A 7,492-nucleotide genomic window follows, 5' to 3' on the forward strand; every position below is an offset into this window, starting at 1 on the left:
TCTCATTTATGCCCACTGTGACTACAAAAGGTAAAGGAGCTTACAATTTTCATGAGCTGCATTAATTCAGAATCCTCTGTGTCAACTAGCCTGTGACATTTGCTTTCCTGAATTATATTTAGTTGGTTTCCAAATACCTCCTTACTCTAGGAATACAGTAACTCCTCACTTTAAACACCCACAGGCCTGTATTCACATTCCAGACCTCTGGGCTGGTAGTTGTTGTTCTGAAGTAACGAGGTAGGATTTTCCTGTAAAATGGAAGGAAAAATGAGTAAAACCCTCTAAAAATGGTTTGTTAAGAACATGCTTAAAGGGTTGAAGAGGTGGCTTAGGTTTAAGAACACATACAGTTTTTACAGTGGACCTATGTTCACTTCCCAGCACCTAGTTGGGTGACTTACAACTCCCTGTAATCAGTTCCAGGGGTATCTAACATTTGTTACCAACTAATGCTCTTGCAGTCAGATGCAAATATCACAAACATATGTACACATAACTGAACAAAAATAGACCTTTAATGGGAAAAAAGGACTGTGCCTAATATTGTATAACTAAAATATGCTCATAACTACAAAGCATTAAGTATACTCAAAGTATCACACCATCAAACATTCTTCTCATTGTAAAAACATCACCAAAGCCCAGTTCAGGATAAAATTGACAGATGCAGAGACCCACAGTCAGGTGCCAGCCAGAGCTTCAGGAGTCCAATTGATGAAAGAAAGGAGGAATTCTAGGAGCAAGGTACATCAAGATAATGATAGGAAAACATACAGTGATGGCCAGACAAACTAGGGGAAACTCATGAACTGTGTAACAATAGCTGTGGAGGCCCCATGGGACTGAACTAGGCCCTCTGGATAAGCAAGACAGTTGTTTAGCTTGAACTGGTTTTAGGGTCCCCAGGAAGTGGGATTGGGATCCATCCTGGTGCATGAGCAGACTTTGCGGAACTTAGTGCCTATGTGCACATTGCGCAGCCTAGGTGCAGGAAGGAGGGGCTTGGACCTCCCTCAACTGAATGTACCAGGCTCTGCTGACTCCCCATGGAAGACCTTGCCTTGGAAGAGGTGGGAATGGTGGGTGGGTTGTGGGGGAAGGCTGGGAGGAGGGAGGAGTTGGGGTTCTGTGGTTGGTAGATAAAAGGAATGGAAAATTTCTTAATGATAAAAATAAAAAAGTAAATAAAAAACAAAATCGACCAGCAGCGCCTATTGTGTGCTCTAGGCCACACAGTATAATAATAAAAATGATCATACTGTTTCAGAGCATTACTAGCAATTCTCACTCTTTGCAAAGTAAATTCGTTATCCTAATTGCTGCGTACTCAACTCAACTTGTCTAATGGACCTGGATTTGGGAAGACTTGCTTCATCATGTGTTTGTGAAGGGAAAGTCGATGGTAAATAGAAGTAAATCTAAATCTATGACTATTTAAAATAATGAATTTGAAAATGCTTTTAATGAGATCGTCTGAACATTTTCTCTTTTCAATAGCCGCTATTAACCGCAACATTAAAAAAATAGGATTATGATCTTTTACGTCTGTTTCAATCAAGAGAATTTTAGGCACAGTTTTACATTTCTGAGGTGTCATCGGGTGCATCTACACTGTGGTACTGTCAGCTTGGTGTCTTTTGTGTTTCTGTCCAAGAAAGAGATCATCAAATACACTGGAAGATGTAGAGATGATCTCTACATGGTGCTTGCCTGCTTAGAGACTGGGGCCTGCATTTAGACACTAATTACATATCTTCCTACATATTACCCCTTACATATATACCCAGCAATTATATTAAATTATGTTTTGATACAATTGCTGCAATAGGCATATTAAAACATTTAATTACAGAGGTTGTTAGTAGATTCATAGGTGGTTAAAATCATTAGAAAATGCTCTCAAATTTATTGTATATAAAACATAAAGATTATATATATGTATATATATACATATATATATATGCTAGTATAGATATAAAGATAATATGGACACACAGTTTAATAATACATAATTTTGAAAATGCTACTCTGTTGATAATCTCTAATTCAAGTACTTGGCAAATTCTTCAAGTTATCTGTTCAGATTTTGTTTACACAGTTTTATATACTATGCCGATGACATCATTTAATTCATACAGTTATGTCTTATGTATTAACTTCCTTTTATAGCAGATAAGGACCAGCCATTTAATCTATGCAATATGAAAATTGTAATTTATATATAAATCTGATATTAGCATTAAAAATATGATGCTACATAAAAAATACTGATGAACAGTTTGTGATTTATTTTTACTTATATTTTTAAAGTATCTTTAAATTACTATTTTCTTTTCTCGTACAAAATCTTTTCCGCTCTAGGTACAGATCCAGGGTCTCATCCTTACCTTCTAGCCCATTTCCATTCCTTTGTGTTAGCCTCCAAACCACAAAAACACTTTCTACCAGGGACCACCCGTGGTCACAGTGGGCTGAGACACAGATAGGCATTTTCAGTATCCTTCCTGTCCTCTGTTCTGATATCTCCAGACTTACACTTCATAGGCATACACAAGGTCCTCATACTCACAGATAAGCATTAGGAAAATCCAGAAATGTTAAACATGCAAGCTTTTCTCTTCAACATAAAGGATTTACACCTGTTTTGCTCAGACATCTAGGAATAGATGTATCTAATAACCTGTTGATCTTTTGCTATTCTGTAGATTCAAGCTTCACTTCACTCTCCCCCCAGAATCATACTTGACTCCTGTAGAATCCTGAGCATTGCTTCTAAGTCAATAGAACCCATTTTTGTGACATAGGTCCTATGTACAATGCAAAAGACATGTGCTTTGCAAAAGAGTTTCTATACAGTCATGTCCTCAGCTTTATTGTGATAATTGTCACAGGAAACTTTTCTCCAAAGTTATATTGTGCTTAAATATGTCAAAAATATACTTCTAGGGTCAGATTCTAGCAGTTTGAACCAGTCCAGTTACCTAAGATATGCTGAACTAGATTTCCTTCTTGCCTCTCACAGTTCATTTCTCTGCAGGCAATATCGTTTGCATGGATCCCACAAAACTTAGTCATTTAGTGACATTGCCTACGAGAGTTCCCCCTCCCACCTCCCCAGCTCTTTCCTGGTAGCCTTCTCAGCCTTTCCTCTTACCTTAAGCCCATCTCCATTCCTTTTTGTCACCTGAGGACCCACCTAAGCATACTTGGGGCCAGTGACCACACAGTCACCACACTTGTCTAGGATATAGAGTGAGCGAACAGCAGCCAAAGAACAGAACACCCACCCAAATAAAGACAAGGCCAGACACCTATATAAAGAAACACCTCAAACATCATAACTCCAGCTGCTTAAATCCAGCACAAAGCTGCAAATATGAAAGGCCAAGGCAATATACCACTTCCAAAAACAAGTAAAAGATTCTGAAAATGCAATTCAGCTGAGGTGCAAGACAAGGACTTCAAAATAGCAATTATGAATATGTTCAAGGATCTTAAAGAGGATGTAAATAAATGCCCCAATTAAGACCATGGAAACACAAACAGTTGAATACAATAATGAAAACATTTTACGACATGAAACTAGAAATACAATCAATAAAGAAAACTAGAAACACTAGAAATTAAAAATATAGCAGGCCAAACAAAAATCTCAAAGGCAAGCCTTACCAACAAATCACAAGTCATTGAAGAGATAATAGTAGGTCTTAAAGACAAAGTAGAAGAATGTATAGCCCAATCCAAGAAAATGTTAACTCTAAAACATTACAATTACAAAACATCCAGGACAACTAGGACACTATGAGAAGACCAAATCAAGGAATAATAAAAAGGAGATGAAAGTCAGGTCAAATGCACAAAAATATTTTTATTTAAAAAAAGAGGTGCCAATCAAGATACAAGAAGCATACAGAACACCAAATAGGCAGGGCCAGAAAAGAAATTTCCAACAACACATGGTAAAAACAACAAAACAAAACAAATATTACAGAACAAATAAAAGGTATTAAACCTGTAAGAGTGAAAAAACAAACAAACAAAAATAACACAAATCCAGGTCCATTAGCATCTGATTTCTCAATTGAGACTCTGAAAGACAGAAGAGCCTGGATAGATGTTCTATAAACTCTGAGAGACCAAAAATACCATCCAAGATTACTATACCCAGCAAAAGTCTCAACCACACTTCATAGAGAAAGAAAAGCTTTTCACCATAAAATCACTTTTCAGCAATTTATATCTACCCAAAAAGATTTACAGAAGGAAAACTTCAATATGAAGGGGTTAACTACATACAAAAGGATATGAGGAATAAATAATCACTGTACAGTAAATGAAAATAGTTGGAGGGAATCCACACAATATCAATCAAGTAACAGGAATCAATAACGGTGCTCATTGGTACACGCAACATCAATAGTATCAATTCTGCAGTAAAAAAAATCATAGACTAAAATATTAGATTGAAAAACAATAACCAACTTTTGGTTGCATCCAAGAAACATACCTTAACATCCAGGACAGACATAAATGGAATGGAAAAAAAAGTATTCAAAGCAAATAGGTCCAAGGTGCAGTTATTTTAATATCTAAAAAAATAGACTTCAAATCAAACTTAATCAGAAGAAATAAGAATGACTCTACACACTCATCAAAGTAAAAGTACACCTAGAGGTTATTTCAGTCTAAATATTTATGCACCAAAACAAGAAAACCCAAGTTCGTAAAAGAAACATTACTACAGCTAAAACCACATTTTGACAAACCCCCCCCCACGGTGATAGTAACTGAGAGAGTATCCACCTCTCACCAGTAGATAGGTCATCCAGATAATCACTAAGCAGCGAAATGCTGTTGTTATTATTAAATAACACCATTAATAAAATGAACGTAGTAGACATCTACAAAATATTTGACCCTAACACTAAAAATCAAACTTTTGTCTCAGAAGCTTATTGGAACTTTCTTCAAAATTGACTACAAACTAGGAGACTAACAAGTCTCAATAGACATAAAGAAACTGAAATAACACCCTCCATCCTATCTGACCATCATGGATTAAAGCTGGATATCAAAAATAACAGAAACAGGGGTTGGGGATTTAGCTCAGTGGTAGAGTGCTTGCCTAGCAAGCACAAGGCCCTGGTTTTGATCCTTAGCTCAAAAAAAAAAAAGAAAGAAAGAAAGAAAGAGAGAGAGAGAGAGAGAGAGAGAGAGAGAGAGAGAGAGAAAGAAAGAAAGAACCAAAAATAACAAAAAAAGCAGAAAGTTTACAAATTCATGGAACCTAAACAACTCACTACTGAATGTAAAATATGTAAAAACAGAAATGAAGAAGAAAATTAAAAACATTTTAGAAGTGTATGTAAATGAAAACACAACATATTCAAACCTATGGAACATAATTAAGGTGGTTCTAAGAGGAAAGTTCAAAGCATAACTGTCTACATAAAAAAAGAGAGGTCTCATATTAGCAATTTAATGGAATTCCTGAAAGCTCTGGAACAACATGAAGAGAAGAGATATACTCCCAAAAGAATAGATGGTAAGAAATAAACTCCAGGCTGAAGTCAATGAAATAACAACAACAACAAAAACAATACAAAGAATTAATAAAATGAAGATGTTGTTCTTTGAGGAAACAAACTAGACTGATAAACTCTTAGTCAAATTAACTTAAAGACCAAGAATGAATATCCAAATTAATAAAATTAGAGTTGAAAAGGAAAACCACAACAGACACCAAGGAAATCCAGAGAATAGAGACTCATGAGGGCATACTTTAAAAACTATATTCAACCAAACTAGAAAATCTAAAATAGATGAATAAATTTCTTGACATATGCAACCTACCCAAGCAAAATGAAGATCAAGGAAGCAATTTAAACAGACCAATAATCCACCAGTAAAATAGTAGCAGAAATTAAAAGGCCCCCCCAAAAACTCAGATATAATCAATACAGAATTCTACCAGACCTTCAGAGAATTAATGTCAGTATGCCTAAAATTATTCCATGTAATAGAAATATTTATTTCCTAATTCTTTTTACAAAGCTACTATTGCCCTGATACCCAAAACATACAGAGACACATCAAAAAAGACAATTACAGACCAGTTTCCCTATGAACATAGATCCAAAATTTTCTCAGTAAAATACTTGCAAACCAAATCCAGGAACACTTCAAAATATTATCCACCATTTCCTTTAACTGAGAGATACAGGGATGGTTCAACAGATATGAATCAATAAATGAATCTATCCTGTAAACAGTCAGAATGGCCAAGATCAATAGAACAAATGAAAGCACATTGAGAAAAGGATGTTGAGTAAGGAGAACACTCATCCTTTGATGTAGGATTGCAGCGACTATTAAAATCTGTGTGGCCTTTCATCAGGAAGCCAAGAATGGATCTATCTCAAGATCCAGCTATACAACTCTTGAGCATAAACCAAATGGACTCTACACACTACTGCAGAGACACTTGCTCATCCATGCTCTATTCATAATAGCTGCTCTATTCATAATAGCCAGAAATTAGCAAGAGCCTAGATGTCCATCAAAAGATGAATAGATAATGAAAGTGCTGTGCATTTACACAATGAAATTTTCTGAAGTTAGCATGGATAATACTGCTTTGAGTAATAAAATATTACATAATAAAAATATTCATACAACAATCAGTAAGAAAGGCTTGATCATTTTCTATTTACCATCAGATAACTCTAGTTTAAAAAGCATTGTCTCATGTGCATAGTATACAACTTCATTTGTACAAATATTCTCCAGGTCCATGTTTATTCCTGATATATACTTTAATCAGACTTTGAATCTAAAAAAACATAAATGTATAAATTAGAACAAATATTAAAATGTTTGTACTTCTGTTCTGGTATTTTGACTGGGTTGATAAATCAAAGTGTGAAAATTTTCTGAGTTCTTATTTGCTAAATCTCAATGATAACAAAAGGAAACTATACATGATACAATCATGACAATTTGATCAAGTCACCATGTAGGAAAAGCTAGCTTTGGTTAAGACTTAAAGTATTACTTTACATGACTCAGGGATATACCAATATGGCACATCTTCTGGGTGTCCAGATTACTTAGGTACTATTCTAAATAGTCCTGAAGGCATAGTGGTTTCTAAATAAAATGAACATTATCATTGTTTAACACTAGTTTTCTAGTTTGTAAGTGACATTTGGTTAGCATGCAGGCACTATTCATAGAGGACAGAGGGAAGACAACCTCTGAGAAGTGTCTGGAGTCCACAATGCAGGGGATGAAGAGAGGCAACACAATTTATGTGCAAATAACCTCTAGATGGAAATATGAAAAAATTTAGAAGCTTATGTTTAAGATCATAGAAAGAAGACATTGGTGACCTACTGAAATAAATAGAAATGGAGTGAAGGGTAGAGTTGATGCCATAGTCTGGATATCATTTTCTTGCTAAGTTGCAAAATTATACATAGCAACATTT

This window comes from Onychomys torridus, chromosome 20 (genome assembly GCF_903995425.1).
Source record: "Onychomys torridus chromosome 20, mOncTor1.1, whole genome shotgun sequence".
Classification (NCBI taxonomy): Eukaryota; Metazoa; Chordata; class Mammalia; order Rodentia; family Cricetidae; genus Onychomys; species Onychomys torridus.